The sequence below is a fragment of the Panthera onca genome, chromosome B1, assembly GCF_046562875.1.
Source record: "Panthera onca isolate mPanOnc1 chromosome B1, mPanOnc1 haplotype 2, whole genome shotgun sequence".
In the NCBI taxonomy this organism is placed as follows: domain Eukaryota; kingdom Metazoa; phylum Chordata; class Mammalia; order Carnivora; family Felidae; genus Panthera; species Panthera onca.
The window spans coordinates 69,609,858-69,628,749 of NC_138342.1; the positions used below are offsets into that span (position 1 = coordinate 69,609,858).

General features: G+C 41.5%; 1 protein-coding gene across 8 annotated transcripts in view; it reads right to left on the reverse strand.

Annotated features, from left to right (window-relative positions):
- Positions 1-18,489, reverse strand: part of WDFY3 (WD repeat and FYVE domain containing 3) — a 278,494-nt gene extending 260,005 nt beyond the window's left edge. For 4 of the 8 annotated variants that reach the window (XM_078445957.2, XM_078445959.2, XM_078445953.2 and 1 more), the window contains exon 1: positions 17,980-18,480. The gene's annotated coding sequence lies outside the window, so the exon portion shown is untranslated. Of the gene's footprint in view, positions 1-17,979 lie in introns of all 8 variants that reach the window. The other 4 variants (XM_078445958.2, XM_078445960.2, XM_078445961.2 and 1 more) reach the window with 3 other exon arrangements.
- Positions 18,490-18,892: the final 403 nt, after the last annotated feature.

The window sequence follows — 18,892 nt, forward strand, 5'->3', positions numbered from 1 at the left end:
AAAAGCAAAAACAGAGGCTACAGAATTGGCTGGGGGTGACTGTCCCTGACTAGCAAGAGGAGAAGAGATTGCTACTATGACTTTGGGGCTTGGAAAACCATGAGAAAAACTCAGGGAGATCTGGAATACATTCTTACAATACTGTGTACACGTTAAGGTTATTGAAAGACTATCACAATTCTATACTGTTGGAATTACCAGAGGCTCAGACCCTTTCAAGAATGAAGGATTAGGAGGCACCTGGTGGTTCAGTTAGTTAAGCATCTGGCTTTGGCTTGAGTCATGATCTCACAGTTTGTGAGTTCAAGTCCTGAATTGGGCTCTGTGCTAACAGTGCAGAACCTGCTTGGGATTCTCTTTATCCCTCAGTCTCTCTGCCCCTCCACCCCCCCACCTCTATCTCAAAATAAAAAAGATATGAAAAATAAAAATAAAAACAAAACAAGAAGAAGAAAGGACTAGGTCAGCTTGTTAGGAACAGAACCCTGATAAGCCAAGATACTAGCAGAAGGTACAAAATCTGAAGTAAAACAGATTAGGGTGTATGCACTGACGAAAAGCTAAAGATTGAAGCCATCATTTATATCCTTACTAGTCACTGGTGTATAGTAAGTACCCCATCTTTCCCTTTAAACACATTTTCTTTTTATTTCCCTTTCTTTTCCTCCAATCATGCAAATGACAATTTAGCAGTAATTAAATTTAAGTTGTAAAATATCAAGAATCACAATGAAACCAGTGGCAGCAGGCTATCACCTAGACTCAGTATCCCTATGGCCCTGCCTCTGGATGTGGTACCTCAGCTTGCATGGAGATTTTCTCCCACTAAAAATGCATCAACAGATGGGACAGCAGGGTTATCTTCTGCATTTACATAAGTGGGGAGGAAAAGGAGGGGAAAGAAAAGAAGGGGAAAGAAAAGAAGGGGAAAGAGATTAAACTACTAAAGGCTGAGATATTCTACATATTTCCTAGGAGGGCTGCCCCACTTTTGATTTCCCCTTCTTAGGGGTGGCCCCCAGCACACAAGCATAGACTCCTGGGGTTATAACTATGCCTCATAATGCTCCCTGTCTCTGGAGACAGGTCTGTCCCTGGAGACAGATACCTGGTCTGAACAGGGTAATTTAATCCTTTCTTATTGGAATATAAAAACTGAAAAGGCAAGGCAGGGACTCTAGAGAGAAGGTATAAAAATTGCTAATGAGGGGTGCCTGGGTGGCTCAGTCGAGTGTCTGACTTTTGCTCAGGTCATCATCTCACAGTTTGTGGGTTTGAGCCCCACATTGGGCTCTGTGCTGACAGCCTCGAGCCTGGAGCCTGTTTCCCTCTCTCTCTGCTCCTCTCCTGTTCATGCTCTCTCTCTCAAAAATAAACATTAAAAAAAAAATGTTTTTAATTGCTAATGAGATCTCTAGAGGTCTCTAGTTTTTTCTGATCAAGCCCCACTTGTTCAATTTGTCATTCAATGTCCAGTACAGATTCCAAAAATGGCTCTTGTTCCCTTTAAGCTAATGACTATCAGCTAACTGCAACCCCCAAAATGCTATTATGACTTCTAGGAAGTAAAAAGAGTATGGAAGGTTCTCATTTTAATGTCAAATTATCATATTTTTTTTACTTCCTCTTACCCTGCTCAAAAAACTCAACTCCTAACATATTGTACTTTGCCTCCAGAATCATGACATTAGAACCCTCATGCCTACCATGCTTTTTCATATCCTCTTATTTTGCAACAAAGCGTATTTACTCCAAAGCTTCAGTTTGTTCACTTCAACAGCAGTTCCCTGTTAAGACTTTACAATGAGGCATCAGCAGTTCTCTGCAACTCGTGATGCCTTACCAGTGCCAATAAAGCAAAGTAAATGATTACTGATTAACAATGGAAATGAATTTTTTCCTTAAAAGATATTTAGTATAGGGCACCTGGGTGGCTCAGTCAGTTAAGCGTCCGACTCTAGGTTTCGGCTCAGGTCATGATTTCACGATTTCATGAGCTCCAGCCCCTCATCCGTCTCTGTGCTGACAGTGAGGAGCCTGCCTGGGATTCTCTCTCCCTCCCTCTCTCTGCCCCTCCCCTACTGATGCTGTCTGTCTCTCTCTCAAAATAAATAAACTTAAAATAAAAAGATATTTAGCATACAAATGTCAAAGGGCACCTGGGTGGCTGAGTCAGTTAAGCAGCTGACTCTTGATTTGGCTTAGGTCATGATGTCACAGTTGGTGAGATTGAGCCCCGCATCAGACTCTGAGCTGACAGTGAAGAGCCTGCCTGGGATTCTCTCTCTCTGCCCCTCCTTGGCTTGCTCTCACATTCTCTCTCTCTCTCTCAAAATAAATAAAACATTAAAAAAAAAAAAAAAAGTCAAGCCCAGCCTGCTTCTCCTGTTACTTAAATCCTAGGTCACCAACACAGACTCATGACAGCAGTTTCAGCCCCAATCTTCAATTACAGATCAAGTCGTTACTTTTTTTTATTTTTGAGAAATAGAGCATGAGCATGAGGGGCAGAGAGAGAGACACAGAATCTGAAGCAGGTTCCAGGCTCTAACCTGTCAACAAAGAACCCAACGCAGGGTTCGAACTCCCAGACTGCGAGATCATGACCTGGGCCAAAGTCTGAGATTTAACCAACTGAGCCACCCAGGCGCCCCCAGATCAAGTCGTTATTAACACTAATCCACCTAACCCTTACACCCCAGATTAGATGACAAGGGATCCTAGCTTGTTCTGATACACCCTCTGCTCTATTCTTACCCTTTCTGCCATTTTAGCCCTGTTGATACCTCAGTTATTATAACTAGGCTTCTGTTTTGCCACTTTTAGAGGTTCCCAGTCTGGTCCCTGCCTTTTCTCTTCCTAGGACTGGGACACCTATTTTTGGTTACCAGTCCCAATCCCGAGGACAGAAATCAGGTCCAGTATCCACAAACAGAATTCTCTGGCAGTCACTCATACGTGTGTACATGTAGGTACTTATTTTATTCATTTACACACACACACACACACACACACACACTCTCTCTCTCTCTCTCTCTCTCTCTTTCTTTAAGATTCCATGTGCTTCTTTACCTCAAATTCACATAACAAAAGGTTGCATGGATGGCTCCCTGGCCATCCTACTCCTAATATGGCTTACCAGAGACCTTTCCTCAACACCTGCAGTTTAAACGAGAATGGCTGCAACATGCAGTACTATTTCTAACTGTGGACTCCTTCCAGTCTGTCCTGTATAATAGTAACCTCTGCCCTAGTCTAAAACTTGGCCATGTTCTATCATATCATTAATACAACAAAACTCTATCAAATCTTGAGATATTGTACAAGTAAGCAAACTTACAGAGTTTAGAAACAAATAAACACATAAGCAAAAGAAAAAAAATATTTTCTAAATGGTAGGACTGTAAACTTTGTAATACAGTTATATTAAAATAACGTAATATGATTCTTGGACATATATATGCCAAAAAAAATTTTTTTAATCATTAGATTATAATTTTTTAAAGTAGGGAAAAACACAAAGACTATATTTTATAAATATATTCTATTATAGCATATAGAAATGACCAACCATTTTATTCCCCAGAGTTCTAAGCAGTAATTTCTTGATTAAGAAATTAATAAAACAGATAAGGTATATCAGGGCAGTAACACAGTGCATATGTCTAGTCATATAGATTAATATCTCCCCTTATTTTTAAGATTTTATTTATTTTTAAATTATCTCTCTACCCAACGTGGGGCTTGAACTTACAACCCTGAAATCAAGAGTCACATGCTCTACCAACAGAGCCAGCCAGGTGACCCAATTAGTATTTCTTCTGATCAATGCTGAATACTCCCTTATGAAACTTAAACTTCTAATTCTATTTGGTACCCAATATGGGATTCTCCTCACTTTCTCCAAAGTCTGGCTTCGTTGTTATTATTATTACACCTTCATTAAAGTTCCCTCTCCTGGTTTTCCGTACCTTGATTCCTAACTAAAAAGATCAAGCCACAAATGGGGTCATTACAGGTATAAGGAAAAACTGCAAAGCAGCCCAAGATTCAAGGAAAAAGGTGTGTGTACTTACCCTAGGTAAGCCAAGAGAGTTGCAGCACGAACAAGTGCAATGACTAGTAAGGAACCTCAAATACTGTGGCTAGAGAAGGAAGCTAATGAAACTCAAAACAGACATTACCACAATATTTAGTAATTATCTGTTCATAAGGCAAAGTAGTTTACTAGTTCTTTGAAATGAGGAATAGTATTTTATCATTTTGACATTTTCAGCACAGAAAGTAGACAGTTCATAAACTCTTGCTGAGGGGTGCCTGGCTGGCTCAGTCAGTAGAGTATGCAGCTCTGGATCTCAGGGTCATGAGTTCAAGCCTCACATTGGGTGTAGTGACTGCTTAAATAAACTTAAAAAACAAAACAAAACTCTTGTTGACTGAAAAAAACAATCAAGAATTCAGACGATAGTAAGGAGTGTCAAATATACTCAACTTAGACCGCAATACAGTCACTGTGGAATGACAACTTCCAGGGAAAACCTTACTCTAACAAAACCAAGTGTGATATGAGTTCTAAGTTCCTCTTCCCCAAAACAACTCCCTATCGATCATTAAGTGCAATGAAAAATGCATCCCGTACCATGGATTAATTTCATTTATGCTTACCCTTTCACCAGGCAATTATTTTCCTCTGTTCCAATTTTGTATTACTATAACCGTTTCCTCAATCTAACACTATGTTTAATATTTATTTTTTAAAAATCCATTTTATTACAGGCATCTGGGAATAAGTTGCTGGCTAATATATCTTCTAAACTGCTGTTCGCAGACACCTTATAGTGAGTTGAATTCTCATGAAGAAAACAGATATGATGGGAAAATAATAACATAATTTAGTTTTAACTGTAACTCCAATAAGCCAGAGGATTCTTTACTAGTCACTTTGCCATCTTTAAAAAATTTTGTAAAAATAGGACTATTTTATTGACCCCTTAGTGACAGTAGATGATGAAATGCACCAAACTCAAAACTTGTGTATAGTACTTAACTCTGCTACTCAGAAGGATGAGACAAAAAGGTTTTAAATACCAAAATCAGCATGCTATAAGAGCATTTCTAAGCTTTAACAAAACTGGAAAAAAAAAAAAAACACACATGCAGATGTGATTAATTGATACAAGCATGCTTGTATTAAATAATAACACCAAAACAACAATTAGGTACTGGAATGCAACTCTTGCATTAAAATAGCACTTGGCAAATGATTCTCACTGGACTGGACTGGAATGATGTTTTGACATCAGGATATGCAAAGCAACTATTAAAATCTACACTTAACGTAGGTGTTAACAAGCAGAGTAGGAAGAAAGGCTAGAATATGAGGATCCTTTTAAAGATCTTTCAACACTGGCAAGCAACAGTCAAAAAATGGCTCATTTTTGATGAATGTCTTAGGCTGAGAAAATTCAAAGTGCATGCAAATTCATAAAGAAAAAAAGGAATAAGCTTTCTAAGAAAGATACAATACTGTTCTCCAAGCTATGCCTACAGATCACTCGTATTTTAAGTATTGTCATCTCAGAAAGGCTATTCGGCATGTATTTCTCCTGCCCTGCCCCAAACACACGAGTACATGTCGGTGGTAATGGTAGCCTTCATGCCTTTTGACAGCTGCCATGTCCTGTCCGGCTTCCCCACACCCTCCCGAAAGTACAAACACCTATGCCAACCCGTGTGGTTGGTTAGGTTATGCAATCTAACACAAGCTGGGAATCACTGAACTTATTTACTCTGGTGACTCAGATTTAAATCTAGGTCTCTGTGGAAAAGGAGGTGGAGAACACAAATGAATGTGTTGACACCATTCTCCACTAATATTTATTACATAACTAAAGCAAACTCAAAATATTTTCTGCTCTTTATATAGGTTTGGCCAAGACACTATAGCTTTCAGAAATGCTTTAGGTCTGACTAGGTCCAGCATAGCATTGGCTACATTGAATAACCTCAGGTAGAACGATTCTCCTTTATACAAAATTCTTTCTCTCCCTCTCTCCCCCTCCTTTTCCCATGGTGTTGTCATTCAACCCCACTGTCCCTTTCCTTCTTCCTCCAGCCTCTTCTTCAAGCTGCCACCAAGAGCTACCTCTTAGCAATGAACTTCACAATGTCAAGATAAGTTTTCCAATGACATTTCACTCAGAGAGAATAGAAATACTTTAAACACAGGAACCTCAGAAATAATAAAACAGCAATAAAACTGTTCTCATTTTGACCAAAGAGATAACTCACCTATTTTTGGAGTTACCAAACTAAGATGAAATATATATAGCACATTTGCCATTAATCCAACAGATCAAATTATCTTTAAAAAGAATAAAATCATATTTAGTACAATTTTCAGGGTGACCTAGCTCTAAAATACTTCAGGAGCAGAAGTAAAGTTTTCATGTTAAAAATAGTTTTCCTAAATGTTTTACTTTATTCCTAATCCTTATCTTCATTATTTAAATATTAAAGTCAGACTGATTTCTTCCTAGAAAACTCATCTGACAGTAAAATCTATTTATTTTATAATTTTCTGTAATTCTGACATAAGCAAGTTTCAATATTCACCAAGGAAATCCCATCAATCTCCCTGATATTCAGATCAAACATCATCTTAAGGTTCCCCTAATTGTCTCAACTAAAAGTAACCTTTCTACTCACTAAGTGTCCATAGAACTTCTGTACCTCACAGACTAATCACATACTGTTCAATTACTTATGAATCTATCTTACCTTCACCATATAATAAAGGTATTAGAAAACTATACATGTCTTAGACATCCATGTAGCTCCCAATGCACCCAGCACAGCATACTGTAAAACATTTAATAGATATTTAGGAAAAATTATAGAATTACTAATATACATTATTAGCATCATTTTAGAGTCTATTTACAGTGTATCATCATTTTGGGAAATAAGAACTAGGTTCTTAGAGCCAGCTGAACCCCTTATACTTGATCTAATTTAGTCACTAGTCATTACACAAGTCAAGCTAAATAAAATTATTAGGCAAATCAATGATTTTCCTAAAAACAACTGACACGGAGTTTATTTTTATTTCATACTTGTTTATTTAAACATGGCATTTATCATCTAAATCACCTAATACTGTGTTTTAATGAGCAATGTGCCATGGGGAAAGAACCTGGGCTTTAGAGTCAGAGAGACCCAGGCTTTTATCAAGGAAAACTGATTATGAATTTACCAAAAGATTTCTAGGGCGAAAAGAATAAAGAAACATAATAAAACATGTATTATCATTCTTTCAGTCGATAATGAATAGTTTTAGAATTCCTAAGAGTGACAGTAAACATTTATTTTCTTAAGACTTACATAATTTTGTGACAACATGCTTATTACCTAAGTACATTCATTCACTCAACAAATGCTTACTGAGGGCCAATTATATCCCTATGTGTATGTGTTTAGAGAATAAAACTTGCTGAAATACATTATACAATATGTGGTAATGTTCTACAGCTGTTTATTCATCTACACTATAAATACCCCTCTGCTTTTCCAAAATCTCCTCTATATTCAGTACAGTGATAGAGGGTACTTAATAAATATGCCTTAACTGTCCAATATTTCTTTGTCTATATTCTGTTGCATGTTAAGAATGAAAGTTCACAGTAAGCAAATATAGTAATGATTAAAGAAGTCCAGCAAAGCAGAATTAAGAATGCCGTGTAACTGAAATTTTACATGACTGTATCCAGTGCTGTGAATGAACTACCCAGTGGAAAATAATCAGCCATTTGCCTAGTTACTTGTCACCCTTTTTACAGCAAATGCAGGAAAGAGACCTTTGTCTGATATCTACAGATATAAGGCACAGAATCTGAATTTGTAAATGCTAACCTCTTCACCCTGAGGTGAAAATATCAACATTCTTGTATTTGTCAACATTTTTCAAAATAAGCAAGATCATTATGCTTTTAGTAATAAAACACAAATCAGTATTATATTATAGTCATGTAAATGTTACCACTAGGTAAAGGGTGATATGTGAAAGGTACATGGGATTCTACAATTTTTGCAACTTCCTGTAAATTTATAATTACTTCAAAATACACAAACACAGGGGCACCTGGGTGGCTCAGTCAATTAAGCGTCTGACTTCATTCGGCTCAGGTTGTCATGATCTCGTGGTTCATGAGTTCGAGCCTTGCGTAGGGCTCTGTGCTGACAGCGCAGAGCCTGGAGCCTGCTTCGGATTCTGTGTCTGCCTCTCTCTCTGCCCCTCCCCTGCTCATGTTCTGTCTCTGTCTTTTTTCAAGAATAAATACCATTAAAAAATTTTTTTAAAACACTTAAAAAAATACATAAAAAATATATGTATCAGTAAGGTAATACAGTTTGAATAAATGTTAGAGAAGTGAAAGCAAATATATACATTGCTTTCCCAAATTCAAACACTCAGAACATACTAAGAGATCTGGATATTTTGAGAAGATACTTGTGGTTTGTCTTTGTTTTTTTTTTAAGGATGTATTTTAAGTAATCTTTATACCCAACGTGGAGGTCAAACTCACAACCCTGAGATCAAGAATTGCATGCTCCACCAACTGAGCCAGTCAGGAGTGCCACTTGTGGGATTCTTTTTCAACTGCTGAGTCCTAGAGGCGCCTGGGTGGCTCAACCAGTTAAGCATCCGACTCTTGGTTTCAGCTCAGTTCATGATCTCACAGTTCATGAGTTTGAGCCCTGCATCAGGCTCCATGCTGGTGGCGTGGGGCTTACTTGGGATTCTCTCTCTCCCTCTCTCTATGGCATTCCCCTGAAGGAAGGGAGGGAGAGGAGGAGGAGGGGGAGGAGGGGGAGGAGGGGGAGAAGGAGGAGGAAGAGAGGGAGGGGGAGGAGGAAGAGAGGGAGGGGGAGGAGGAAGAGGATGGGGAGGAGGAAGAGGATGGGGAGGAGGAAGAGGATGGGGAGGAGGAAGAGGATGGGGAGGAGGAAGAGGATGGGGAGGAGGAAGAGGATGGGGAGGAGGAAGAGGATGGGGAGGAGGAAGAGGATGGGGAGGAGGAAGAGGATGGGGAGGAGGAAGAGGATGGGGAGGAGGAAGAGGATGGGGAGGAGGAAGAGGATGGGGAGGAGGAAGAGGATGGGGAGGAGGAAGAGGATGGGGAGGAGGAAGAGGATGGGGAGGAGGAAGAGGATGGGGAGGAGGAAGAGGATGGGGAGGAGGAAGAGGATGGGGAGGAGGAAGAGGATGGGGAGGAGGAAGAGGATGGGGAGGAGGAAGAGGATGGGGAGGAGGAAGAGGATGGGGAGGAGGAAGAGGATGGGGAGGAGGAAGAGGATGGGGAGGAGGAAGAGGATGGGGAGGAGGAAGAGGATGGGGAGGAGGAAGAGGATGGGGAGGAGGAAGAGGATGGGGAGGAGGAAGAGGATGGGGAGGAGGAAGAGGATGGGGAGGAGGAAGAGGATGGGGAGGAGGAAGAGGATGGGGAGGAGGAAGAGGATGGGGAGGAGGAAGAGGATGGGGAGGAGTCCTAAGGGTGCCTGGGTGGCTTAGTCAGCTGAGCTTGCAACTCTTGCTATTGGCTCAGGTCATGATCTCACAGTTGGTGGTTCATGAGATTGAACCCCACACTGGGCTCCATGCTAAGAGTAGTGCCTGCTTGGGATTTTCTCTCCCCATCTCTCTGCCCCTTTCCTGCGTGCATACACACGCTCTCTCTCAAAATAAATAAACTTTAAAATAAATAAATAAATATTGAATCCCACATACAATAATTAATCATCTCCTAAATTATGCAATTTATAAAGTAAAATTTATGTGTGTGGATGTTTTACTTAGAGCAAGAAATAAACCTACAAGGTTCTATGTAGATATACACAAATTAGTTGTCCCCTCTGAAGAAAAAAAATAATACACACTAATTCTGGCATGAGTTTTTATATCAAATAATGGCTAAGTAGAACACCATATGCCAACTATACTTCAATAAAAAATATATTGGCTATGTATCAAATTCTTACTTTTCTTAGGCTAATATTAAATTAACTGGCCTCGTTAAGTCCACACTGGCTGAAGAAGAATAAAACAGGCTACGGACAAACATACAGGAAGAGGAAGCTGGAACTGCTATTTAAAAATGCAGCAGGGGCTCCAGGGTGGCTCAGTCAGTTAAGTGTCCGACTTCAGCTCCAGTCATAATCTCATGGTTCATGAGTTTGAGCCCCACGCTGGGCTCTCTGCTGACAGCAGAGAGCTCAGAGCCTGGAGCCTGCTTTGGATTCTGTGTCTCCCTCTCTCTCTACCCTTTGCCTGCTCACACTCTGTCTCTCTCTAAAATAAAAAAACATTAAAAAATTTTTAATTAAAAAAAATTTAAAATGCAGCAAATTCATCAAGTATTGACAACATACCTTTTACCTGTGTCAAAAGTACCCTGTAGCATGATCCCTCTCACAACATAGGTACCAAGGGCTTAAGAACTGAGGAAAGCAAAAAGAATCAGTGTCAAAACTCAGTTATCACTATTATTTTATCTAAGGGCTCTGCAGTAGAAAGGACTGTCAACAGATGAAGAATCAGAGGCCAGATGGGACAGGTCACAGGCCCAAAGTAACACAACTCTCTAATGGCAGAGGTAGAGCAAGAATTCAAATCCCTTAATTTCTGAGCCTCTGAAGTGCCATTACAAATAGGCACTTATCTTTCATAAGTAGTAATAATGAATACTTTAAAGGGATTAGGCCATACACAAAAGAACAAATAACTGTAATTAGTTTATTAGGAATAAAAAGTCTCATCCAATAGTCTTCTAGACTCCAAAATACAAGTATAGTACTTTAAACCCACTATAGCTTCACAACAATTAGTTGACTTAGTTATTAATCTAAGCTTGTAACTTCACCAAAATGGATGGTAGGTACCAGTACCACCTAAGTCTGTTTTCCTTGCTAAGCAGATTCAGTTTTCCTAAGGCTTAACAGTGTCTGCTGCTGGGTCAGCATAACGAAAAGAAAGGGTTGTCAAAGTGCACCCACAAGTCTCAAGCATGCTCAGGTACTGTAGCACCTGACCACCATAATGCTCTTTTGCAGAATAGCACAAACAATGATATATTGAACTTAAAATAACTAAATGCATTAATTTTATCCCAAGTCATACATTAATATACTGCATACAAATAGAAGCAAGGACGATTTTTTTTTAATTTGTGAGAGAACTTAAACCTAAGTCACTAGTAATTTTCCTTGACCTAAGAAAACCAACGTACAAATTTAATAGTAAGACCACTCTATTAGAGAAATAAAATGAAGGCCCTACTCACGCATAACCATTAAAACAGCAACAACAAAAAAAACTCAAACCCAAAACAAAACAAAAACTCAGCACTTAGTGAAATTATAATTTTGTTGGTCACAATACAAATAGTACCCACAATAAGCAGACTAAGATATACAAAGTATTTCATGTACTAAAACACTAAAGGACCTATCACCACCAGGCCTGTCACAATGGATTACAACACTATGGAAGATCAATAATCCAATATTTATGTTATACATAAGACAGCCTACTGCACACAATGATTTTTAGTAAAACATAAATGGAAAAATTATTCCTATCCCTAACATATGGTACTTTAAATGCTCTGCCTCTTCTTACAGCTTTTGCGGGTAGGACACTTGGGATCTCCCACCATCCTTTCCCTGCAGGCTCAAAGACATGCAGGTAGTGGGGAAGGAGACAGACAGAATGTGGAAGCCTGAGATGTAAGGACTGAGGGATTCAAGAGTTACTGGTAAGAGTTCCAGGCTTAAGATGATACCTAGATGTCCTGGGGCTGAAGACTCCCTGCTAGAGCCGGCCATTTCCCCAAAGGCCTGCACCAGGATAGTAAGGTTAATTGCCAACTCTAATCGTTTGTTCAACCAAATGAAACTCACTAAGAAATACTGTCTATTTTATTTCTAGTACTAGACTTTTCACACCCTGCTCCTGCTTGAGTTGTTTATAGAAGTGATATTCTAAACCTATCAGTGGTTTATTAAAGAGTCAAAGGCCCAGTAATAAAATAGCCCCCAAAAATTCCTGCCAAAGAAAGGAAAACAGAAGTGCAAATTAACCAAAAACTGTGCAATGACCACCATCTATTTAGCCTGGAGAGAAATTATCTACATTTCTCTGTTACATATACATTCGCTGCTAATGAATGAACGCAAAAATTTCTGAAGTATTTGTTGTTTCTTGAGCTTGTGATTAGAGAAAGGGCAAATAAGCCAGTAGAGAAAGAGGTTAAGAGATTTGGGGGAAGCTTGCCCATGGGTTTAAGGGAAGCAGAAGAAAGAACAGGCAAAGGCTGGTACACGGGTGTGCACTTAATCATTCACCCAGTATTTACTGAGCACTTATTATGCACAGCTCATTGCTCCAGCACTAAATGCACAGTGGTCAGCAAAACATAGAATCCACATTCACATCAGGGTAGCAGTCACTACACAGTACTGTTAAGTACCTCTTACCCAGTTTTCAGTAATAAATCCCATTTTCAGCAATTCTAAAATTCAACAGACATTAATTCAATGAAATAGGAATTCAGAGGTTTAAAAAAAAAAATTTAGGGCCTCAGCCTAGGGAGAGGAGACAAACAAAGCAGCTATTAAGTAGGGGTATGACAAAGAGTGCTAAGGGAACACAGAGGAGGGATAATCTAGCACTATTCCCAGTAGAAGGAAAGGCTTAAGGTAAGAGAGGTGGCATACTTCAGAAACCTCAAGTAGGAGATAGGAATGCATCTCTGTCCATAGAGAGGACGCACTCTAGGGTCAAACTCACTGAGCTCAGAAGTCAAAGTCCTCACGCTGCCCTGCTTGGTCTGCCGGAGCCTCCACTAGCCTGACCCCAGCTCTCACCTCCCTCCGCCAACCCCTTGCTGTTGTCTAGACATCTCAAGCACCCTCCCCTCAGCACCTGCTCTTCTCGCAGATCTAAAACTCTCATTGCCTTGAATATTTTGAGTCTCTGCTCAGATGTCATAATAGAGCCTTCTCATACAGCCCTCTATAAATGGCAGCACACCCACACCTCAGCAACCTACTGCTCCCTAACTCCTTACCCAGCCTTATGTTGTTCCATTGCACTCATTACCAACTGACAATAGTATACACTTGTCATCTGTCCCCCTCTAGAATTTAAGTCCCTTGATAAAACTCCATCACCTAGAACTCTGCAGAGCACTCAAATCTTTTTCTTTTCTTTTTTTTTTAATGAACAAATGAATGGCTGTCAGAGAGGAGACTGGAGAAGCTAGAGCCTGGTCACAAACACAGAGCTTTGTACAGAATAGGACCCCATGCTTTAATGGCTCTTTGATGGCTTAGAATCTATTAAAAGATTTTAAAGAGGAGAAAAAAAAGCGTATTGAAAAGATCATAACCGTGTATTTTTCCAAGTTAAAAAGGAAAATTTGTTTTGGAAACAGGGTGAGAGGAAGTGATGAGCAGAGGTGTGACTACAGCTAAGGAGAGTATGTATAGAAGGGCACTGTAGCACTTCAGCTGAGAAACAGAGGCCTGAATCAAGGCCTCTAAGGAGGAAGCAGAAGAGGAGAAATACTTAGAAGACAAAAGCAATTGGACCTAGTATGTGCCTGGGGGTGGAAACTGAGGAAGACAAAGGAGTAGAAGATGAAGGCCTGGATTCCACTCAGGACAGGGTAGATGAGAATGGCATTTCCTCACATTGAGAAGACAGGCGGCAGGCGGCACAGGAAGGACATTTTGGGGGAAAGGTTATGAGTTGAGGTTTGGACAGTTGAGGTTGACATGCCTATGGAACATCTCAGTAGGTATGTCTAAACCAGCTGTTGGATATATGAATCTAGAGCTAAGGAGTATAGTTTGGACGGGTAAAATAAATAAGGAAGAGTTAAGGATGTATACTAAAGTATCACAAATGTACCATTTTTAAATTATGTTTAAATTTATTGCTCCATCTGGAAAAACTAAAAACCATTATAGATCCCAGAATAAAATCAGCACTCTGAATGCCATTAATAGTTATTACACATGAGTATGTAACAAATAAAACTTGACCAACTTGATAGTAGCAATAAAAATCAAATATACTGAGGAGCACCTGGGTGGCTCAGTCGGTTAAGCGTCCAACTTCAGCTCAGGTCATGATCTCACAGCTTGTGGGTTTGAGCCCTGCATCCGGCTCTGTGCTGACAGCTCAGCCTAGAACCTGCTTCGGATTCTGTGTCTCCCTCTCTCTCTTTCTCTCTCAAAAATAAACATTAAAAAAAAATTTTTTTTTAAATCAAATACACTGAATCAAAAATATACACTATAATCTTCCATGAAATTTAGCTTTCCAAGTATTGAAAGTAATGCTATATTCATTTATGTATTAACACTTCTTACAAGTTCCTGGATGAGTTCAAAGATTACATGATTGAACTATTTTTTAAGCCCAAGCAAATTTGAAGAAATGCTTTATAATTTGAGGGTTTTTTTAAAAGTTTATTTATTTCTTTTGAAAGAGAATGAGGGAGAAAGAGTGGGATGGGCAGAGATAGAGGGAGAGAGAGAATCCTAAGCTGGCTCCACTCAGTGAAGAGCAAAATGTGGGATTCAGTCCTGTAACAGCGAGATCATGACCTGAGCTGATACCAAGTTGGACGCTCAACCAACTATGCCACCCAGGTGCCCCAATTTTTTGAGTTTTTTTAAATTCCAAAGTTTTATGAAAAGAAACAAATCTTTACCTAGGTTTTTCTTAGCCACATTTAAAAAATGTTAACAGCTAAGTTTTAGAATTCCTTACTGCTTCCTTTCAAAAAAGCAATTCATGAAAGGCAATTTCACAAGAAATCAAGAAACATCCTTTAAGTGCTATAGCCTTTATAGTGAGACCATGACTGATGACCAAGCCAAAAATAAAATTATTCAGCAATGCCAATCATAAACTTCCTATGTTGGTTCAAATACTACTGAAAATGAGAAGTCAAAAATGTTGGGGCACCTGGGTGGCTCAGTCAGTTAAGTGTCCAACTCTTGCTTTCGGCTCAGGTCATGACCTCATGGTTCATGAGACTGAGCACCACATGGGGCTCTGTGTTGACAGCACAGACCCTGCGTGAGATTCTCTCTCCCTCTCTCTCTGTCCTTCCCACTCTTGTGCACTCCCTCTCTCTCAAAATAAACTTAAAAAAAAGTCAAAAATGTTAAAGGAGACTACACACATAATAATTGCTGAGATTTTAATAACTGATAATAGTAAGTACTGACAAGGATGCAGAGCACCTGAAATTCTCACAGTGCTGGTAGGAATACAAAATAGTATAGTCATTTTGGAAAAAAGTTTGCCTATTCGATATAAATTACTACTTTTGATAAATATACCCTTTTCCTAGGACCCAGTAATCCCAACTGAAAATATCTGTCCTTCACATTGTTTATTGTAGCTTTATTTCTAACTGACCCAAACTAGGCACGACTCAAGATACCTTAATATAGGCCATGGTAAGAGTATTTACACTACAAAAAGTAGCAAATACTACAAATTCGGGATTTTTTTTTGGAGAGCAGGTTGTTAACACATTTATCAGCATACCACTGAAAAAACTACTGACACATGCAACAACTTAATGAATATCAAAATCATTATGTTAAGTAAAAGACTCAAAAGATTGCATATTGTAGGATTTCATTTATGTGATATTCTAGAACAGGGAAAACTATAGGTCTGTGAATTAGATTAATAGTTGCCAGGGGCTGGGGGCAGAGGGAGAGAACCTTTTGGTTGGATGGAAATGTTTCTTATCTTGATTGTGGTGATTATCCAATTGTATACATTTGTCAAAACTACTGCATGTATATTATACTTCATTAAACCTGATGACAAAAAAAATTAAAGTAGGAGTCATTTATCTCTTAATTCTTTTATGGGTGATAAATGCATCATACACACAAAGGGAAACTGGAACTCAGCGGAAATATCAGGAAGGCAGATTTTAACTTACATAAACAGAAAAAGACTTAGAATGTTGAAGAAAGATGTGAACCTGTTATCATATAGGTATGAAAATCAGATGCCTGATGATCCTTCCAAGGATGCTACAGAAATGGCCCTACTTTGGGTGTGATTTCAGATTAGCATCACTAAGGGCTCATCCTCCTTGGGAGTCAGTGGTTCTCAAGTTCCATGATATAGTATGTTAGATAATCTCAGATCCACTTTTCCAAACTTTTTTTTTAACGTTTATTTATTTTTAAGGAAGAGAGAGCAGGGGAGGGGAAGGGAGAGGAGACACAGAACTCGAAGCAGGCTCCAGGCTCTGCACTGTCTGCACAGAGCCCTATGTGGGGCTCGAACTCAGGAACTGCCAGATCATGCCCTAAGCAAAAGGGGAATGCTCGACCGACTTGAGCCACCCAGTCACCCCTTAGATCCACTTTTCAATCACTTGTCACTTACTCTTTGTTTACTAGATTTTGCAAGACCAGAACATGTTTTCTAATTCGTATCTTCTTTGTGCAGAAATTTTTAATTAGAAATCTAACATTTTTCACATGAATCGATTTCAACACAGAAAAACAAACTAGTATAAATCTGTATTTCTAGTAGGTTGAGAATAGTTCAAAGTATAACATGTACTACTGTGCTCATATGTCCTAGGAAGAGTTCTCAAATCAGTCTAATGCATATGTATTTCTAAATATAAAAAAAGAAAAACATACCAAGCCATTTCCTGTGCTTAGAGTCCCATGATAAAGTTTTTTTAAAGCAAGATTTATTTTTTGCTAGACCTATGTCCTAATACACACCTAGTTTTTTTTTTTTTAACCAACATATTTTTGGTTCTGTTTTACATTATGTTTGTTATAATTAGCCGGATGGTGGAAACTAATTGTTCTAAACCTGCTCTCAAATGATTCCAACCTGGAAATATACTGCTATCTCAAAGCAAAAGGTTTTGTTCTTCTTTTTTAATGTTTGGTTTTCAGACTACAATAACCATTTGGAACTACCAACTCATGCCCATTACTGAACAAAAAACTGTTTTTTCCTATGCATTAGCACCATTCTCCCACAGGAAACAACCATTTTTAAGGCACTGGAAGTAGAGATAAGGATTCACACATATAGTAAACATCCTTTCAATCAGGTTTTATCCGATTATTTCAGCGAAAAGAGGACCTAATAGTGTAGATCTCGGAATTCAATGATAAAAATCAATGAAACGCTGCACCTGAGGATCAAACACTGGCCAGGTGGGCCAAAAGGCTTTTGGTAGGAAAGGTCACAACAGCTCTTTGAACCCCACCGTAACTGTGAATGTTTGCGATACCACCACATCCCATGCACAAGAGAATAAAAGGGCAAACACCCCAAGAGCATCTAGGTTCCTCGCATAAACGAAGGGTTTCCAGCACAGGGCGTTGGGGGAGAGCAGGGCTTGGGAATAAGCAGGAGAGGCCCGGGAGACAGCGCCCGAGGGATGGAGGCCTCGCTCGGCTGCGCACGGGCGCTGGGGGGGCTCCGGGAGCGGAGACCCCACAGGGTCTGGAAATGGGGCTTTGGCGGGACCCCTATGCCTGGACCGCTAGGTTACACCTTCACTGCTCACTAGGGGCAACGTCCAGCCCTGTCCTCCCCCGCCCCCCGAAATACCCCAACATCCCTCCCCACCTCCAGCCGCGCGTGACCCCAACCCCGACCCCACCGCGACGGCGCCCTCTCCAGGCCGCGGTGGAGGACACAAGGCAGGCAGCCAAGACTGATGGCAGCGGCGGCTGGGGGCAGCGCGGTCCCGGGGGAGGGCGGCAGCTGGGCCTCGGCCTGTCCGCAGGGGCAGCGGGCACAGGGCCGCGAGTGGGCAGCGCCTCCGCCCCGCACAAACAAAGCGGCCCGGGCGGGCCGGGCGCAGGGTGGGGTGGGGGGCGCTGGCAGTGGGCACTCACCGGAGGGCTGGCGGGCGGGCGCGGGCGGGCCTGGCCCGGGAGCTGGGACCGCGGCGGGCCCGAGTGCGCGCCGGCGACGGGGAGGGGGCAGCGGGCACAGTGTCCGCGGCGGGGCCCAGGAGCCCCGCGGCGGGGCCAGGGGCCGCGGGCCGGCCTGGATTCTGCGACCGCGAGGTGCGGGAACCGGTCCGCCGGCGCGGGCAGCGGCGCTAGGCGGCCGGGGCAGCGACGCCGCCGCCTTCCCCTTCTCCTGCCCCGGTCCCTGCTCCCCCGCGTCCTCCTCCTCGCTGGGTCCCCGCCGCCGCCGCCGCCTCAGCCTCGGCGCTTCTCGGGCTTCTCCTCTCCATCAAGGCCGGGCCGACCCGCAGGGACCATCCCGGAAAGTGAGGGGTTGTTGCCGTTTCCCGCAGCTGTTGGTGGCCATCTTTAATCCTCCTCCTTCTCCTCCTGCTTTCTCCACCTCCCGCTGGCTGCCTGACTGACTGACTCTGGATCCTCCTCTTTCTCCTCCTGCTCCTCCTACTGAGCCGGCCGCAGAAATTGCAGACACTCTTCCTCTCTCCCCTCCTGCCTTTCCTTCCTCTTTCCTTACTTCCTTCCCTTCCTTCGTCTTCCCGCTTTCCCCCTCACTCTTACTGGCTGCTTTCGCCCCCTTTTGCAGGCAGCGGGCGCTGGGTTCCCTCCGCTTGAGTTTGGCCCCCGTTTTCACTCCTGCCCCTCTTCCCCCTTCCCTTCCAGACGCACACACCCCAGCTTCCTTCCCCTCGCCCAGCACTCAGCTGCTCCCGTTTCCCTCTCCCAACTCACTGACGCTTTCCCGTGGTTCCCACCCGCCTCAGTTCCAATTTCTCAAAAGACTCAGCTGTGTAAGGACACCTGGGTTCTGCTCTCCCTACCCTACACCCATTTGCTG